The sequence below is a fragment of the Rhinatrema bivittatum genome, chromosome 4 (assembly GCF_901001135.1).
Source record: "Rhinatrema bivittatum chromosome 4, aRhiBiv1.1, whole genome shotgun sequence".
NCBI classification, from domain to species: domain Eukaryota; kingdom Metazoa; phylum Chordata; class Amphibia; order Gymnophiona; family Rhinatrematidae; genus Rhinatrema; species Rhinatrema bivittatum.
The window spans coordinates 162,785,619-162,806,498 of NC_042618.1; the positions used below are offsets into that span (position 1 = coordinate 162,785,619).

Here is a 20,880-nt window from a genome sequence, read left to right on the forward strand (position 1 = left end):
ACAACTATGCATAAGAAAACTATACCAGAGGCAGTTGATAGAACCAGACCATCCAATCTGCCCAGTTATCCGTGTTCATATTGCTAAGGATATATCCCAGCTACCAGCCAGAGCATAACTTGCCTGTAGGATACTGAGAAATTACTACTTAGCTGAATTTTCTTTAGTATAGAAAAATGGATCAAGAACAAGTGGGTTCTGCACCTCTACCAGATAGAGACAGAGCAGCACTAACACCACAGTATACCTAAAAACGAAGTGGAAGCCGATCCAATATTGCTAGTAAGCGACGAGTCAAAGATCAGTGTAAAATATGCCTTAAAGAGTTGCGACTTTAAGGCATATTTTACACCAATCTTGGTCTCACAGTATACCTATTCACCCCTGCACAGACATCAGCCTGCCAGAATTCTCTGCAAAAGCCAACTGTGGACAGACTAACAAAGCTCAACTATTAAATAACCATTCCAGCACCCAGCCAACAGGAAAATGTTCAGACAAGGATAGTCTAGGGACTGGACTAACTTATCAGTAACCCCTGGAACATGCAGCCACAGGACAATAGCACAGCATATCAGCAGCAAAGGGCAGGAAAGCGGAGTCACCTGTCTGTACTAATGAAAAGGAAATTATCGGTTAAGTAGTAATTTCTCATGTCTTGGAATTTAGACAGATGGATCCAGAACACATGGGAAGTACCAAAGCTACTCCTGAACAGGGTGGGAGGCTGCCCACAGTCCAGTCAAAACAGATGCAAAGGCTGCATCCTCCTGGGCCTGCACATCCAGATAATACCTGGAAAAGGTGTGTAATGAGGACCACATTGCAGCTTGTCAAATGTTGATGTGAGATAATCTAACCTCCACCCATGGAGGCTGCCTGAGCCCTAACGACTAGGCAATTGCTGCTCAGCATCCACAAATGCAGCTGTGACTACATCTGATCCAGCGAGCTATTGTAGACCATGAAGCCGGCTCACCCAGTTTACTTCCACCTTTGAGAACAGGCAATCCATCTTCCTGAGATGTTTAGAAGCCTCCAGATACCTCACGATATGTCAACATCCAAGGGCCGCAGCAGGCAATATTCCTCCACATCTTTCCCTGTCTAGAGACAGCAGGGAAATGGATTGATTCAAGTGAAAATCCAAAGCCACTTTTGGCAACAAGGAACAGGACACAGCTGTATCACCCTTTGAGTAATTTGAAGGAATGGCTTCCGGCAAGCAAAGGCCTGCAGTTCAGAGACTACCACAAGACTGCCATAAGAAACAGTTTGAGGTCAGTAACCACAAGGAGGGGGCACACATCGGTCAAAAAGTAGGGCCTGCTAAAAAGTCCCAAATCAGATTAAGACTCCACAAGGGCACCACTAACCACAAGGAAGGATGAAGATGTTTCCTTTCACGAAACAGGCCACATCTAGATAAGCCAACAAGGGTCCATTTACCTGAACTCTGAAACAGGCAAGATGCCACCTGTACCTTTAATGAATTAAGGGCTAACCTGTTACTCAATCCACCCTGCAAAAATTCTAAGATGAGTGGGATCTTAACCAAATGAGGGGAACCCCTCAGTCTTCGCACCAAGCCTCAAGCACTTGCCAAACCTGCACATAGGCTAAGGAAGAGGAGATCTTTCTTGCATGCAGCAAGGTGGCAATCACTGCAGTAAAATATATATGCTTCAGCAACAGAGCTCTCAAGGGCCATACCAAAAGAAAATTGAGTCTGATCTTTGTGAACAGGCCCCTGCTGCAGCAGATCCCTGGGGTGGGGGGAGGGTCCACCAGGAACCTGTAACTGATCACTGAACCACAAGCATACCAGCCAAACAGCCCAGGCTTCCAGCCGATTGATGCTCCAGAGACTCTGCACTCTCGTGCCTGTGCTATCAGCTCCTAAACGTGATCTCCCCAACCCTGGAGACTCACATCTGTCTTGAGTACAAGCCAGTAAGGTGATCTTAGGGAAACCCCCTCCCTGATGACCTGTTTCTAACCACTGTAGTTGTGTGCAGACTTGGCAGGTGAAGCTGAAACAAATAGTTCTAAGACTGTGGGCTCCAACAAGACAGCAGAATTTGCTGAAAGATGCATTTGCACCCTTGCCCACAGCACCACTTCAGAGTCACTGCCATCAATCTGAGCACCTGTAGATAGGACCACACTGTGGGGCACATTGTGTTCATTAGATGCACCTGAGCCATCAGCTTCTGATTAGAACCTTCTGGCAGGAACACCCTGCCCTGCTTTATATCAAACCAAACACAGATACTCTAGTAACTGAGCTGGCTGAAGACTGCTCTTAGCCAGATTCACCACCCAACCTAGCTCCTGTAACAAGAAGATCACATTGCATGTCACCCGGAGGCTCTCATCCAGAGTCTTGGCCCAAATCAGTCAGTCGTTCAAGTACGGGTGAATTCCACTGCTGCCACTACCACGATAACCTTGGAAAGTTCGGGGAGCAGCATCAAAACCAAAAAGTAAGCTTGAAACTGATGATGCCCCAAAACCATGGAGCGTAGAAATAGTTGATGCTCTAGCCGGATGAGAAAAGAAAATTATTACTTACCTGCTAATGTTCGTTCCTGTAGTACCATGGATCAGTCCAGACAGTGGGTTATGTCCCCAATCCAGCAGATTGAGTCAGCACAAGCTTTGAGGGGGCGTATCCATATATACTACTACCCCCTCTGCAGGAGTTCAGTATAGAGTATATCAAAGCCTGAGTAGAAACCCCCGAAGGATCAAGTTTGTGGAAACAGATAATTAAAACAAATGTAACCGCAACAAGTAACTGCAAACATCCTACCAACTTGTAGGGAGCTGTGAAAAACAGCAAAAAAGAAACGACTGTGAAGACACAGAACACTGTAAGAAGTAGCGCAGAGCTGAGCAGGATCAAGAACCCAAACGCAGTGGGCAACTGGACTGATCCATGGTACTACAGGAACGAAAATTAGCAGGCAAGTAATAATTTTCTTTTCCCTGTACGTACCTGGATCAGTCCAGACAGTGGGATGTACCCAAGCTTCCCTAAATCGGGTGGGGTCCTGCGAGGCCTGCTCGGAGAACCTGCTCGCCAAAGTGTCCAGAGACCGAAGAGGCGAGGTGCAGACGATAGTGCCTCGAGAACGTGTGTAACGATTTCCAGGTGGCTGCTCTACAAATTTCTTGAGAGGATACAGAGCGAGCCTCCACCCAGGAAGCCGCCTGAGAACGTGTAGAATGCGCTACGATGCCGGGTGGGGGAGTCCGTCCCGCCCCAATGTAGGAAGCAGCAATGCCAGCCTTCAGCCATCTGGCAATGGTAGTCTTCGAGGCCTGAGACCCCTTCTTAGGACCGGACCAGAGTACGAAGAGATGGTCAGAGATCCGGAACTCATTTGTAGCCTCCAGATAGAGGTGCAGAGTGCGCTTGACATCCAAGAGACAGAGATACTTCGGCTCTGAGGAGGAGAAGGACGGCAACTCCGTCTGGTTCACATGGAATGCAGAAGCCACCTTCGGAAGGAAGGAGGGAACGGTGCGAAGCGAAACTCCAGAGTCGGAGAAACGGAGATAGGGCTCTCTACACGACAGAACCTGCAGCTCCGAGATGCGTCGAGCGGAACAGATGGCCACAAGAAATACAGTCTTTAGAGTGAGATCCTTTATCGTTGCGCTGCGCAGCGGCTCAAACTGTGGTCCCGACAGGGAGCGAAGCATATGCTTGACACCCTTGAGAAAACAAGCAATGTCAGGATGCTGTAGAAGAGAGCCCCCATCGCTCAACAGCGAACCAAGGGCGGCCACCTGAACCCGTAGTGAATTATAGGCGAGCCCTTTTTCCACTCCCGCCTGTAGAAACTGAAGGATCTGAGGTACAGAAGCCTTAGCGGGTCTCGTGGCCTGGCTGGTACACCACAGCTCGAACACCTTCTGGACTCGAACGTAGGCCGCCGATGTCTTTCGTGCCCGCAATAGCGTGGATACTACCGCCTCCGGGTAGCCCCGACGCCGGAGGCGGTGCCTCTCAAAAGCCAGGCCACAAGACAGAAGAGTTCTGCCTGCTCGAAAAATACCGGGCCCTGATGTAGGAGCTAGGGGAGGTGCCCCAGCCTGATTGGCCCGATCACCAACTGTAGCAGGTCTGCAAACCAGGGTTGACTGGGTCATTCTGGAGCGACGAAGATCACGGTCCCCTGATGGCTTTCTATTCTGCGGAGCATCCTGCCCACCAGGGGCCACGGTGGAAAGCGTAGAGCAGAAGATGTGGGGCCCACGGAAGGACCAGGGCATCCACTCCCTCCGCGCCGCGCTCTCTCCGGCGACTGAAGAAGCGTGGAGCCTTGGCGTTGAGAGCGGACACCATCAGATCCAAGTGGGGGGCTCCCCACTGATGGACAAGAAGTTGCATCGCTTTGTCGGAGAGAGACCACTCTCCTGGGTCCAGCAGTTGACGACCGAGGAAGTCCGGCTGGACGTTGTCCACCCCGGCGATGTGCGAAGCCGCTAGCCAGACGAGATGACTCTCTGCCCATTGCATCAGCAGCGCCGCCTCGAGCGCGACCTGCGGGCTGCGCGTGCCTCCTTGTCGGTTGATGTAGGCCAAGGTGGTAGCGTTGTCAGATAGGATTCTGACTTCCCGGTTCCGAAGAAGCGGGAGGAAATGTCGCAGAGCTAGCCGGACCGCTCTGGTTTCCAGACGGTTGATTGACCACTTCGCCTCCACCGTGGACCATGTCCCCTGCGTGGCGCTTCGATCGCAGACTGCACCCCAGCCTGCTAGACTGGCATCGGTAGTCACCACCACCCAATTTGGCAGATCGAGGGACACGCCACGGGCCAGGTTCGGCGAATCCAACCACCAGCCCAGACTGTCCCTGGCATTCTGCGGGAGAATCATCTGGTAGTCCTGCGATACTGGTTTCCAACGGGAGAGGAGCGCCCACTGTAAGGTCCTGAGGTGCGCGAAAGCCCAAGGTACAAGGTCGATGGTGGACCCCATCACTCCCAGGAGTTGTAGGTAGTCCCAGGAGGTGGGCTCTGGTAACGCAGAGAACCGTCGTGTGATCCCGCAAGGATTGAGCCTTGTCCTGGCGCAGAAAAACCTTGCCCAGTAGGGTGTCGAAGGTCGCCCCCAAAAAATCCAAGCGTTGCAAGGGCATGAGGGAGCTCTTGGAGAAGTTCACTACCCATCCCAGGGAGTGTAGAAGCCGTACTATTCAAGTCACCGCTGAGCGTCCATGATCGAATGACTTTGCCCGGATGAGCCAATCATTCAGATAAGAATGAACCAGGATGCCCTCCTTCCGGAGAGCTGCAGCCACGGCTACCATGATCTTGGTTAAGGTGCGCGGCGCCGGCGCCAATCCGAACGGGAGAGCCGTGAACTGAAAATGCTGGGCCAGGATTTTGAAACAAAGGAAACGGTGGTGGTCCGGGCGGATGGGAATGTGCAGGTAGGCCTCCGTTAAGTCCAGGGAGGCGAGGAACTCCCCCCGATGTACCGCCGCAATCACTGACCGGAGCGTTTCCATGCGGAACCGAACGACTCGAAGGGATTTGTTGACTTCCTTGAGGTCTAGGATAGGCCGGAAGGAATCGTCCTTCTTTGGCACGACGAAATAGATGGAATAGTGGCCCGAGCCCACCTCTCTGAAGGGCACGGGCGCAATAGCGCCTATCTCCCGGAGTCTGTCCAGAGTCAGCTGCACTGCTCTTCTCTTGAGGTCCGAGCCACAGGGAGAAAAGATGAACCTTCCCTGCGGGGGGCGGACAAATTCCAATGCATAGCCTTGTTTTATGGTATCCAGGACCCACTGGTCTGAGGTGATCCGCGCCCACTCCGCGTAGAAATAAGTTAGCCGGCCCCCAATCCTGGGGACAGGGGAGTGGGCGAGACTGGCATCATTGTGAAGACTTGGTAGAGGGGTTCCCGGGTCCGGGAGCAGTGCGTGCGGGCCGACGCCCGCGAAAGAAGCACGACCAGGGCTGAGATCTGGGGGCGGATGGCCGGGAGCCCGCCTGTCTGTATCCCCTGTAGCGCCGTTGCGCTCTGGTCGGAGAAGAAGAAAACGCTCTGGATGGTCGAAACCTATCCTCCGGCAGCCGATGAACAGCGTTCTCCCCCAGGGACTTGATGATCTGGTCCAAATCCTCCCCGAAGAGGAACTTGCCCCTGAAGGGAAGAGAGCCCAGACTGGACTTAGAGGACGTATCAGCCGCCCAGTTGCGTAGCCACAGTAGCCGTCGTGCTGCCACTACTGAAACCATGGATCTTGCAAGGACCCGAAAGAGGTCGTCGAGGCGTCCGCCCCATACGCCACTGCGGCTTCTAGTCGATCTGCCTGGGCAGCCTCATCGGCCGGCAGGACCTGAGATGTGAGAAGTTGTTGCACCCAAAGGAGACTAGCCCGCTGGGCAAGCGAACTGCACATCACCGCCCGCATACCCAGTGCGGAGACCTCGAAGACCCGCTGAAGGAAAACTTCCAACTTACGATCCTGTGTGTCCCGCAACGCCGCACCTCCCGTTACTGGGATAGTCGTCCTCTTTGTGACTGCCGACACTGTGGAGTCCACCTTTGGGACCTTGATGAGGTCCAGAAAATCTTCGGGGAGCGGGTACAGCTTTTCCATGGCCCAGCTGCTCTTCAGGGAGACCTCTGGGGTGTCCCATTCCCTGGTGAGAAGTTGTAAAAACGAGTCATGAATGGGAAAGGCCCGAGCCTTCGGTCGGAGTGCCGCCAGGACAGGATCTCCCTTCTTTGAAGAAGTGACGACAGCGGGAGCTACTGGGGCAGGCGGGTCCAAATCTAATTCCTGAATGATCTGCAGGATGAGGTCGTCCAGCTCTTCCCTCTGGAAGAGGGTAGGGTACGCGGATCATCCCAGTCCAGCGTGCCGTCCCCTTGTCCCCCATCTGGGAGGTCAGGTCCATGTCCCGCTGGGTCTGGCACCGCCCCCACTGCCGCGGACGCAGAGCGGACTCGGGTGGGAGGCCCCCGCTCCCGGAGGGTCGGGGGGGCCCCACAGGCGCTTCCAGCCCCTGCAGATAAGCGATATGCATGAGCAGGATAAACTCCGGAGAGACCCCGGCCTGCTCGGGTGCGCTTCGAGGAGCAGCGTGGTTCCTGCTCCCTGGCTCTGGGTGCTTGGTTCCTGCACCAAAATCGGGGGAGCACCCCCGCTTGTAGAATCCTCCCGGGATCCGTTCTCCCTCATGGCCTGCGCCTCAGGGAGCTCAGAGTGTAAAATGGCTGCCGTTCCCGCCAAAAATGACGGAGTGGCCGGCCCACGCCGCCCGGGCAAAAAAGAGAAATCAGTCAGGGACTGTGAGGTACCTTCCCCCCTGGGAAGGCATCGCGCGCAGATGCCCTCCCGGGAAATCCGGGACCCCGGGTCGCCGCAGGCCGCACAGCGTGACGGCCGCGGCATCGGGATCGCTGTGGGAGACAAGAAAACTGCTCCAAAAATGAGAAAACGCCTCGGGGGGGCCACGCGCACAAAAGCGCCGCTGCGGGGGGGCCCGGTTGGCCCGCACTGCCCGCTGACCGAAAATAGAGGAGGGTGCCACGGGGGGGCCTTCCCGGCCACGCGACCCGCCCCAGACGTCTTTTCCTAAGCGCCGCAGCAGCCCATGAGGAGCTGTAAAATGGCCACGGGTGAGGGAGTAAAAGCGAAGAGGCCGGGTCCACCGGCTTTCGCGGGCACCAGGGGCTGAGCTGTGAAGGGAAAAACTGCAAAGGAAAACCAACTTACCCCTGGCTGCAACGAGAAACAAACAGCAAGGCTGCAGAGAAGAGACAAGGAAGAGAAGCCACTCCCCAGAAGTTGAAAGGCCCCTGCCTTACTATTCTTTTTTTTTTACTTAGTACAAAATTGATACAAACTTGATCCACAAGAAAAAGACAGCAACAAGCCAGATAATCAAGCAAGAAAATGAGAAAGAAGGAAAAAGAGGGGAAGCCTGATTCCCCTACTCGCATCTGCTGGAGTCAGAAGATACTGAACTCCTGCAGAGGGGGTAGTAGTATATATGGATACGCCCCCTCAAAGCTTGTGCTGACTCCATCTGCTGGATTGGGGACATAACCCACTGTCTGGACTGATCCAGGTACGTACAGGGAACATGCAGGTACACCTCTGACAAATCCAAGGACGTCAGACTCAGACTGCACTGCCATATCACTGAGCAAGGTTTCCATGCAAAAATGAGTCACCCATAAATGATGTTTGACCTACTTGAGATCCAGGATGGGACAAAAAAAGCCCTCTTTCAACATAGCAAAATGGAATATGGGTCCATATTTTCTTGAGACATGGGCACTGGGACCACAGCCCTCAGACTGAGTCTTGACAATGTACATTCTGTGTGCCTCTTCTACAGGGAGTTGCAGGACGACATGAATACGTCCCAAAGAATACTGCAAAATTCCAGCACATTCATCTTATGACCTCCAGGACCCATTGGTTTGTTGTGATTTCAACCCACCTTCGAAAAGAGGCAACCCCTTATCTCCTGTTCCTGGGGGTGGGACAGCACAGCTTCATTGGGAGGTTCAGGGGGCTCCACTGCCTGAGCCCCTTCAGGGCTGCCTGGGATGAAAGGACTGAGTTCTAACCAAAGGTAGAGTCCTCTGAAAGGCCCCTCTGTAGGGTTGAAAACATTTGGATCCCCTAGAATTACCTCATGCTAAAGGAGCACAGCATCTGTTTATCCTCAGCAACCGAGGAACCTGGGACTCGCCCCACGTATTGGCCATTTTCTCCAGCTCGCTCCCAAACAAGAACAAGCCTTTAAAGAGCAATTTCATAAAGTTAAACTTGGAGGTTGCATCGGCTGACCAATTTCTCAGCCATAACTGATGCCTGGCTATTAGACATCCCTCTTGGCTGAAGTGTGGACCAAATCTCAGCCTGCATCTGCCAAAAAAAGCAGCTGTCTGTTCCATCACTGCCCTGGAATTCACACCAAATTCATCGACCTCCTGAGATCAAGCAGCTATCTGTAAAATCGTTGCCATTACTTCAAAGGCTTAAGGATAGCCTCAATTCTATCGTATGCATCCTTCAAGGCAGCTCTTCCCTCTATGGGAATAGTCCTCTTGGTGACGGCACACACAAGTGCATCCACCTTTGGAAAACATAATTGCTCTTAGTGGATTCAAAAGGAAGTCCTTCCAAGATTAGTTCCCCTTTGAAGTTAGCTTCCAGGATGCCCCACTCAAGATCAATCAGTTCTTGAATGGCCTCCATAGTCAGGAAGAAACATGAAGCTTTACTCAAAGAAATCACGAGAACTTTCTTCGGCTCAGACATGGATTCAGACTCAAGAACTCCCAGCATCTTCAAAGTCTGGGAAATCAGAGCCAGTAACATCCCTATGAAAGAACTGCAACAGTTCTATACTGCTCCAATTCTGGAGGAATGTCTCCATCCTCCAGGGGGCAAAGATCAGCTTCATCATCCGTGTCATCTGGATCTTTATCAAATAGACTGGCAACTTATCCAGACACTTAACCACAGCAATAGGTGTGTAGGATTTCACCGCCTCCAACTCTGACCTGGTAAAATTGGTCGGGGCCCAATGATTGTACCTGGAGAAAAGACTGAATCCTTGAAAAAGTTCCACCCATCTGTCCTGTGCCTACTGAACTACCTTCCCCTGCTGATGAACCAGTTAAGGAAATTCCAAAGTCAGAGGATCCTTCTGGCATCTCTTTACCCAGACCTGTATCAGGCTGGGAAGAACCAGACTTAGTAAAATCAGACAGATTATTCCCCCTGAGCTTCCAAGCAGCACTAACAAATTAGTATAGGAGTAATGAAGAGGCCTCAGACAGTTTTCATCGCAGGCAGGAAGAGAGAAGGCAAAGAGGCAAAGAGGGTTTGTCCTCCCGAGCCTCTTCCTTTTATTGTACATTCATACAAAGGCAGATGATGTGTCATTACATGATTGGCTACTTTCCCATAGCAACAGAAGAGTCATTACACCATTGGCTTTGGCTCAGGGGGTGTGCACGGATCATATCATTGGCTGCTGAAATCTATACCTCCTGACTTTGTCCTGCCTCTGACTAGGGAAAACCCAGCCCCTCCCCCAGGAATTCAGGGCCAACAGGTATCCTTTCCCAGGCAGAGACTTAAGCACAAGTGATGCTTTTATTCAGGCAAATGTCAGGGAGAAGGGAAGTTAGTGTTTAAACCCTGAAATGGCTTGCTGGCAAGCGCATATTTCCCACAATTAGTGGGAATGCCAGGCTGAGATGCTTGAAAGTGACAAGCAGCACAGAGGGCAAGATGCTTAGACCGGTGGCACCTATAGCAAATAAACCTGTCAGTATGCTCTAACAGGTGACTGATGTGTGTCCAGCTGTATCCACACTGCAAAAAAAAAAAAAAAGCTGGGCATCCAGAATTTAGGAAGACAACCCTGTGGCTCTAAGAGCATCCAAAAATTGAGCTCCCTCAAGGCCACTCATTGTGTGCATATAAACATCCAACCAGGCGCCCAGACAGATGCACTCACAAACTAACAGAACTGAAGATAGCCTAATCTTCAGGAAAAGCACACAAAACGCTGCTGCCCCACCCTGCAGTGAAGGAAAACCCTGAGTGGGGCCTAGCCAAAAACTGCTCAGCCTGCCCACAGACCCCCAAGCCCCTCCAGAGGCAGGAATGAACATTGGACCAGAGCACCAAAGGGAAGAGGAATCCTCACAATTTTTTGTTTTTCATTACCTGAGCTTAGCTCCCGATCTCCAGCTGCAGGGGAAAGGGCATAGCCCTTTACCACACTGTTTTCTATACCTGCCTGCCTTTCGGCTGTTTTACAGCTAAGTCCACATCAGCTGAAAACTATCGGACCAAGGCACTCATCTGAGGGAAGGATCCAATATATATCACCTCAAATTCTCAACTTAGGGAGGGACCATATGTATCACCACAGGAAAGCATGGTGAATTAGTTTTCCTTTTCTAAGAACTTAGAGAAATCCAGTAGGGAGATGCACATCTACCATCTGCTGGAGACAATACTGGCAGGCTGATGTCAGTGCAGGGACACCATAACACGCTTTGATCCATCTCCATCTGCTGGTAGAGGTGCATAACCCACCTGTCTAAACATTAAGAAACTTCAATCAAGAGAATAGTCTTCCTTATTTGTATTCCACCTTAGGATGGAGCACACAAGATCCTTCTCTTAAAGCAATCTTTTGCTTCCATTAAAGCTAAAAGATTCCATTCCATCAGCAGATGCAAAATGTTCTAATCTAATTTAAAGCCTATGTGGCCCAAACATGATGCTGAGCAGATGAAGTCCATGAGTTCCAACACTTGTAAAACCAGAATCTGGAGATTTTCCATGATTTTATGGCCTCAGAATTCAAACCAGAATTTGCTGCCTCAGAATGATGGAAACTGCCACCTGCACTCCTAGCTCTCAATGACCATCGCTGCAGCTACCACCATTTTCCCTCTGCCACACCAATCACTATTTTCAGTTTTACTCTTGAACATGCTCACAAGTCCAATCAACTTCTGCTAAAATGACAGTTCAATACTTGTTATTTACTTTAAGTGGAATACACAATATTCCCTGCCACCCCCAATTCAATAAGATGGCATTAGGTTATTCAAGGAGAGGCAATGCAGTTTCTCAACAATATCAATTGCAGCTGACTAGCAAAATAGTTCTTGGAAAGTTGGCATGTCAATCCACCTTTGAGGCAGTTGTAAAGTTAAGCAGAATCTTGGATGCTTTCTATTCTACAAATATTTTATTCAAATTGTCAAAACATCTGGCCTTCACTGTCACTGGATAGCTGGCAAGACAGCTAGGTAGTTCATTTTTATAAAAGATTTTCCCTTCATTTATATTAATTTAAAATTTTTGCAATAAAATTTACATTTAAATTTTGCACGAATCAGGTTTGCCCTTCATAGTAGGAGACTTCCTTTATATCTCAAGATCATGAAATATTCTGAGAGCTTATTTATACTGTCATAAGTATTGTTTAATTGTCTACTTATCTAAATACTTAAATGCTCTCCCTCTATTTGGAGTATCTTGATAACAGTAATTAATGCATAATCTTCCTCCAATTCCAGCTGTACATTAATTGTACCTTGTGTCTCCTGTAAACAGCATCACCTGCATATCCCTTAGAGATGAATGCTTGCTGTTGATCATATGTTAGGAAGATTTAGCTTCTTAATGCCTTGCCAATTAAGATAAGCAGTGTGAAACAAACCAAAGTAAGGCCATAATTAATGGCTTCTATTCTAGTATTGGTAACATGGTCTGTTGCACCACTTTAGATACATTAATGATCAGCAATGCAAAAGTGGCATCGTAAGAATCAAGAGGTGAATGGGGAGGAACATGTAGACAAGTCCCCAAACCATGAGCCTGAAGGCTGATGTGGCCCTTGGCTGAAGTGGGAGCACATTTTGCAGCACTGCCAACTCAAACAGAAGTGCAAGTGGCAGCACATAAGAGCAGCATGGGTGGGGCATGCCAGTACAAGTGGTCCACTATGAGCTGGAACACCTCTTGACAATTCCATTCTCCTGGGTCCAGACTGTCTGCTGAGAAAGTCTGCTCTTATGTTGTCTTTTCCTGCAATGTGGGAGGCTGAGATCTCCTGAAGATGCACTTTCCGCCCATTCCATGAGTTGGGCTATTTCCTGCAACACTTGCTGGCTCTTGGTTCCTCCCTGGTGATTGATGTAAGCCACTGTTATATTGTCTGACATTGCTTAAACTGCTTGACTCTGCAATCAATGACCCAAACAGCAAGCCAACCTGACAGCCTGGGCTTCCAGCCCATTAAAGCTCTAAAGAGACTTCTGTACTCCAGCACCCTTGTGCCATCAACTCCTGACAGTAGACCCCCAACCCAGAAGGCTTGCATCCATTGAGTACTAGCCAGTCCAGTGATCATAGGAAAGCTCCCTTCCTTAGGTGATTCACTTGCAACCACCACTGCAGCTGTATGCTGATCTCTACCAGCAAGTGAAGCCATATTGAATAGTCTCAATACTTGCCCATGGAACCACCTCGGGTGGTGGCCAAACTGAGCACCTATAGATAAGTCCACACTTTCGGACGTATTGTCAATGGTCACACCTGCGCCACCAGCTTCTGAATGAGGCCTTCCAGCAGGAACACCCTGTCTTGCTTTGTGTTGAATCCAACACAGATATTCTTCAGTGTCTGGGATGGCTGTAGATTGCTCTTTGCCAAGTTCACCCCCCATCTTAGCTCCTGTAGCAAGGAGATCTTGCATGAGACCCAAAGGCTTTCAGACACTTGGCTCGAATTAGCCAATCGTCTAAGTACGGGTGAACCAAGATGCCATCCTCTCTCAAAACTGCCACAAACACCACAATGTTGGAAAAAGTCCTGGGCACGGTGGCCAACCCAAAAGGCAGTGCTCAAAACTAATGTCTCCCCAAAATAGTGAAACAAAGAAACAGTTGGTGCTCTAGATGGATGGGAATATGAAGGTATGCCTCTAACAAATCCAGGGATGTCAAACTCCTGAATGTACTGCCATCACCAAGCATATGATTTCCATGTGAAAACAAGTCACCCACAAATGATGGTTGACTCCTTTGAGATCTAGGATGGTGCAAAAGGAGCCCTCCCCTCTTGGGCACAATGAAATAAATGTAATCTGTCCCTATTTTCTTTAGACCTGAGCACCAGAACTACAGCCCAAAAGCTGAGTCTTAACATATATGCCACTGCTTGTCTTCTGTGGAGATCTGCAGGAAGACACCATGAAGACATCCTGAGGAACACTGAGAAGCTCCAGAGAGTAACCATCTCTTAACTCCAGAACCCAGTGGTCTGACATGACCTTGATCCACCTCCAATAAAGAGGCGACCCCTATTCTCCTATTCCTGGGGGTGGGGCAGTACACCTTCATTGAGAGGCTTGGAGGCAGTACTATCCGAGCCTGCACAGGATGAAAGGACTAAGACCTACCCAAAGGCAGTCCTCTGGGAAGCTGCTCCTCTATAGGGTTGAAAGTGTCTGAAACCCCTAGCACAACCTCTGGTGCCAAAATATTATTGCATCTACTTCTTATCCTCTGGTAACCAAGGAACCTGGGTTTCACCCCATTTATTGGCCATATTTTCCAGCTCATTCCCAAACAAGAGTGATTCCTTAAAGGGCAAGTTTGTAAGACTGGACTCTGAAATTGTATTAGTCGACCAATTCCTGAGCCATAGCTGACACCTGGCCACAATCACCAAAGCCACCCTTCTGGCTGAAGTGCAGACCAGGTTGCAGCCTGCATCCACCAAAAAGATGGCTGCCGGTTCCATCACTGCTCTAGAATTCACACCAGATTAATCGACTTCTTGAGAGATAAGTAAACAAGAGCAAGTCACCAGAGAGCACAAGAAGCTAGCTACATTTTCATTGCAGCACTTCAAAGGCTTGCTTAAGGATAGCCTGAATTCTCTTATACATCCTTCAGTGCTGCTCCCCCTTCTTCGGGGATAACCTGCTTGGTGACAGCACACAAAAGCATAGACTTTCAGAAAGGTCAATTGCTCTCTTGCAGCCAGATCCAGGGGGTTACAACCCTTCCAAGATTTGCCCCCCTTTAAAATCAGCTTCCATGGCACCCAATTCAAGATCAATCAATTCTTGAATAGCCTCCATAATAAGGAGGCAACATGAGGCTTTATGCAAAGAAATCAAAATGGCTCAGACATGGAATCAGCTTCCAGTATACCCCCAGCATCTTCAATGTCTGGGAAATCAGAGCCAGAAACTCATCTCTATGAAAGATATGCAACAAGGTTCTATACAACTCCAGCCCCAGAGGAATTTCCCCATCTTCAGGGAATAATGGTCGGCTCCATCATGTGTGCCATCCGGATCCCTATCCGCATGACCCGCAGCAGGTCTAGACATACTCTGATGCTTACCTGCAGCAAGAGGGCAGGAATCCACAGTCTGCAATCCCGAATTATTACAATTGACAGGGGCCGACGACTGCTGAAGAAAGGACTGCAGTCCTTAAATTCCACCCAAGAAAAAGCAGAGGGGACCATGCCAAACCCAGGGGGGATTAGTTCTGCGCTCACTGAACTACCTTACCCTGCTGAAGAACCAGTTAGAGGAGCCCCAATTCCAGGCAAAACATTTGGCCAATTTTTCCATTTCCACATCATGCTGGGAAGGACCAGGCTTAGCAAAATCAGAAAGACAAGTCTCCCTGAGGCTCCAAACAGTACTGACAAGTTAGGGGGTTCACCAGGCAATATGGCAAGCAGCACAAAGGGTAAGGTGCTTAGGCTTCTTTGCTATCAGCGTCAGTCATTAACAGCATGCTCTAAACAGATGTCTGAGAAGAGAGTGTCCAGCTGTGCTCAGAATAGGCCCCTATTAAAAAAAGGGCCCTCAATTTAGATACCTAATGTACTATTCAGATAAATTCCCAACTTGAGCACTTGTCTAGGCACCCTTACGGGCCCAACTGAGCACCCAGGTAAGTGCACGACTAGACACAGCTAGGCATGCAAGGATGAACTGACATACCCGAAGAGGTATGCACAGAGAAGAGGCACATGAACACCACAGCCTACCACGTGGCAAAACATCTAAGCCTGAGAACAGGGCCTAGCCCAGAAGGATGCTCAGCCTTCCAAGATGCCTGGGTCCCCCAAGCTCCCCCGGAGGCAGGAATGTGTTTCAGAATGGTGTGCTGAGCATGGAGACCGGAGGGGAGGGGAAACCCTAAAATCAAACTCCCCCTCTATTATATTTTTCTAAAAATATTCTTTAGCTGAGCTCAGTGAGTCTCCAGTTGCAGGGGGAGAAGGCATATACTTACCACCATGCTCTGCTTCCTGCAGCCACTTGCCTTTCAGCTTTTACACAGCTAAATCCATGCCAACAAAAAACAGCTACTAGACCAATGCACTCAGAGGGAAGAATTTGAAGTCCCCTCAGGAAACTCGACTGAGGGAGGGACCATAAGGTATCACACCACAGGAAAGCGGGAAAAAAACCCCCAAAACTTCTATAAAAAACAACTTAAGGCAATCCCCAGTAGGGAGATTCATGTCCATCTGATGGAGACTGAAAGTACTGGCAGGCTGTGTGCAGGGGTCTCATGACATCAGCTTTGCTCCGTCTCCATCTGCTGGTAGAGGTGCATAACCCCCTGGTCCTGGATCCACCTGTCCAAATGCTAACAGTAATTTCAGAAGCATTAACATACAGAACTAACAATCTACCAACATTAAATGCAGACTAGTTTTATCAGAACTTATGCAACAAAAACAATTTCTACTTCCACCCAGAAGTGAAGGGAGCCTACTTTCTAGTATGCATGCATGGATGCAGAAAAGCCCCCTCTATCAGTGTTAATTTAAAATGAACTGTTCCTATTGAACAAGTCAATATATGAATAGGAAGTATCAATTTAATTCACATTCACCTAACAGGAAAAGCTAATGTTCCTCTACAAATCCCCAGCTCCACCCCATGCCTTATCACTGCTTTGCAACTAATGTGCCACAACACAAAATCCCCAATGTGTTGCATGATCTTTTGCCAGCAGGAAAAGAACATGTAGGACCCATAGCTGGCAACAGACATTCAAACCTTAGCATGAAGCCAACCATGAAGAATACAAAGTTAATGCCATTCTTCTGTTGGCTGGACAGAGAAAGAGCAAAGGGGCAGGCCCAAAAAGGGGAGAACAAAAGGATTGCTCTGAGGAGGAAGGGGAAGATCAGCAACAGGGAGAAAGGTGCAATATTTCATCCCATCTTCCATCCAAGTGTGTGAAAAGAGAATGGGGCAAAAGGAGGGAGGAGATAAGCAGCTTATGCATAGGGTGGACATTAAAACTGATATAGTAGTGCACCCACTAATTTATAACAAATAGTGACATTGCAAAAATGTGGTTCCATTTGCAATGAAGACCAAGCATATCTGAAAATGTAGAATCAAATCATAACTCAGGAAACACTTATTTGGCTGGTTACCACAACAGTTTTGGATTCAGTTGCCCAAAGTCCAGATGGTTCACCTCAAACTAAATGTATACACAAAGGAAAAATCTGGACTGGGGTGAAAAGGGATGAAGTTCCAGGGAGAAAGGGGTAGGGGTAAGGGTAAGAATATGACACGTAAAGAAAGAAAACATGAACCAGGAGCCTCAGGGATGAACGTAGTGAAATTCAAGTTATATTGCATCTGTCCAATATAGCTAATATTCTTTACTGATTTTTGCTTTCCTTGCTATGAATCAAGATAAAAACTATTTTAGAACATAAGAATAAAAGATATGGAAACAAACTTGCACAAGACTATGGTATAAGATTTTTGGCTCCATGGACAAGATAAAAATTATAAATGGTAGAAAACTGGTGTGATCCTTTATCATAAAATGGAGAAATTACTTACCTAATTTTGTTTTCCTTAGTGTAGTAGACAGATGGACTCAGGGACCAATGGGTTATGTGCTCCCCTGCCAGCAGATGGAGACTGAGTCAGGTTTCAAAGCTGACATCACCCTAGATATACCCTTGCAGTGACCTCAGCCACTCAGTATTCTGTTCAAAAGCCATTGTGACATACTATTGAAAAACGAATACAATTTAATAACTAGATTAACATGATTAAAACTGGTGACCATAACTATACTCAACCAAACAAGCACTGAATCCCAGCTATATTATAGATGCCCAGATCTAGGGATAGGGTGATGGCTTACCTATAACCTCTTTGGGATTGAGGTTCATGTGCAATTCCTTTGCACTGTTCATAGGCAGCATAGGGCAGGATGATGAATCCATCCATCTACACTAACACTCTTGAAGGGCCTGTCCGTCAATATGACGGGTAGGCCAGGGTAATACGGGCCCAGGCACGCTCGGGAGGCGGCCGGTCCCTGGGGAGGAGTAGGAGCGCATAGGTAGGGGTGGAGGGCTCTGGAAGGCAGGGGTCAGTTGAGGGTCAGGCGGTTGGAGGGGGTCAGGAGGAAGTTAGGCGGACACTGACAGAGCAAGGGTTGGGGGCAGAGGGAGGAGCTGAGGCTGTGCTGGCCAATTCCGATTGGCCAGTGAGCCCGTGCCAACAGCCGGCGGTAGGGGTAGTCCCGGAGCAGCGCGGCACAGTCCCCCACTGTGGCGCGGCTGCTCTAGGAAGCAGAAGGCCGTTTTCCCTCCCACCCGCCCTTATTGTTATGTTTGTTGCGTTGCAAGTTGTGCTGGCTGTCGCAGCGGATTGCCCGAGCCAAGGCTGGCGGTACACTGTTTTATATATATGTGATGTTGGATTTATGGGACGATGGGAGAAGGATGGGCAACTGAGGAGTGGTTTGGTGGTGGACTCCTTGCTAGAAGGCGGCGGGGGTCAGCTGGCAGGCCTGGCTACTTGCTGGTTGGCGGCGGTGGCCCACTAGGTTGGCTCCTTTGCTAGAAGGTGGTGGGGAGTCTGAACCTGGTGAGGAGGCCGAATGTGAGCCGAGTGGCTGGGCTAGAGTCGTCTTGCTAGAGGAGTGGCGGACGGCTGGGAGAAGCATGTTGTTGACTTTGTAATGTTGTTCGGGGCTCGGGCCTCCAGGTTGTTATTAAAGCTGCGGCCTTGTTAACCCAAAACCCTATTGTCTGTGATTATTGCGAAATGTAAAGGACGGATGTGAGTGAGTGATGTCCTGGATGCCCGTATTATCAGTTATTGTTTTAAAATATCTTTCCTGTCCTCCAGCTGCCATGTTTTTTGCTCCCTGTTTGATGTAACTTACCTCCTATAAGTTAATTGGTTTCCCCTGTTCTATTGTAAACCGGTACGATAAGACCGCGTCTTGAGTATCGGTATAGTAAAAGAATTTAAATAAATAAAAATAAATACACTAAGGAAAACAAAATCAGGTAAGTAATTTCTCCATTGCCTAGCGTGTAGCCAGATGGACTCTGGACCAATGGGATGTACAAAAGCTACTCCTGAACGGGGTAAGAGGCTGCCTATGGTCTGGTTAGCACCACCCTCTCAAAGGCTGCGTCTTCTTGGGCTTGGACATCCAGGCGATAGAACCTGGAGGTGTGCAAGGAAGATCACGCTGCTGCTCAGATGTCAACAGGAGACATTAGCTTAGCTTCCGCCCAGGATACTGCCTGGGCCATAGTGGAATGAGCTTTAACCTGAAGGGGTAAAGGCTTCCCTGCCTCTACATAAGCCCCCTTGATCACTTCCTTGATCCAGTGAGCTATGGTAACTTGCAAAGCTGCTTCGCCTCATTTCTTTCCACCATGAAGAACAAGTGGTCCATAATACCAGTTCTGTACGTTCTAGATACTGTATTAACAGCCTACTGATGTTTAAGTGGCGTAGGAGGCAGTAGTCTTCCGAGCCCTTGCATCTATCTCGGGACAGTAAGGAAATGGGCTTGTTCAGGTGAAATTCCCATGACTACCTTTGGCAAGAAGGAAGGGACGGTGCAAAGCTGCAACATTCCTGGAGTCAACTGGAGGACTGGCTCCTGACATGACAGCACCTGTAGTTCACAGATGTGACAAGCCAAGCATATCACCACCAAGAATAAAGGCTTCAGCGTTAACAGGCGTAGAGACAATGTGCAGCGGCTGAAAGGAAGGCCCTGCTAAGAAGTCTAATAGGCTGATGGTCCATAGGGGGACCAGCCACTTTAAGGGTGGTCAGAGGTGTTTAACTCCTTTTAGGAAACGGGCCAAGTCCGGATGTATCAACAGGTGGGCTCCGTTCACTTTACCTCTGAAACAGGAGAGAGCTGCCACCTGGACCTTCAAGGATTTGAGGGACAGTACTTTAAGGCAGTCCTGAAAGAATTCCAGAATCATGGGGGATCTTGAACTATTGAGGAGAGAGCCTGCATTCCTCACACCAGGCCTCATATTCTCCCGATCTGCACGTACGCCAAGGATATTTAGAACTTCCACACGCAGAGCAAGGTGGCAATTACTGCCGCCGAATATCCACATTTTGTCAGGCGAGCCCTCTCAAGGGCCAGACTGTAAGACAAAACAGAGTTGGGTCCTTGTGAAGGATCAGACCTTGTTGGAGAAGGTCCTTGTGTGAAGGGAGGTATAGGGGGGTTCTCCACTAGAAGCCTGCGTATGTCTGCCTTAGGAAGAGAATAGTGACTAACAGAAAATATCATAATGGCTATCGTTCCACAAAGAGACCACACTTTGAATACTTTGTACAATTCTGGTTACTGCATCTTAAAAAATATAGTTGTGATGGAGAAGGTACAGAGAAGGGCAACTAAAATGAGGATGGAACAGCTCCCCTATAAGGAAAGACCAACCTCTTTAGTCTGTTCATCTTGGAGAGACTGCTGAGGGGGGATATGATAGAGGTGTTTAAAATCATGAGAGGTCTAGAACAGGTAAATGTGAATCGGTTACTCTTTTGGATAATAGGACTAAGGGGCAATCCATGAAGTTAGCATGTAGCACATTTAAAACTAATCTGAGAATTCTCACTCAACGCACAATTAAACCCTGGAATTTGTTGCCAGGGGATGTGGTTAGTGCAGTTAGTGTAACTGGGTTTAAAACATTTGGATAAGTTCTTGGTGGAGAAGTCCATTACCTGCTATTAATCAAGCTGACTTAGAAAATAGCCACTGCTATTACTAGCATGGGATATACTTAGTTTTTGGGTACTTGCCAGGTACTTGTAGCCTAGATTGGCCACTGTCGGAAACAGGATGCTGGGCTTGGACCCTTGGTCTAACCCAATATAGCAATTTATCACAGGCATCTGGGCCAATCTGAGGTCACCAGGACTAATCCTCTGTGGTGCTTGATCTTATGAATGCTCTTGCCCAGCAGAGGCCATGGAGGAAGGTGTACAAGTAGGTCCTCT

The 20,880-nt window shown here is 49.0% G+C and overlaps 1 protein-coding gene across 1 annotated transcript in view; it reads right to left on the reverse strand.

Annotated features, from left to right (window-relative positions):
- Positions 1–20,880, reverse strand: part of P4HB (prolyl 4-hydroxylase subunit beta) — a 70,964-nt gene that overhangs the window by 43,305 nt on the left and 6,779 nt on the right. The gene's annotated exons all lie outside the window — the stretch shown is intronic.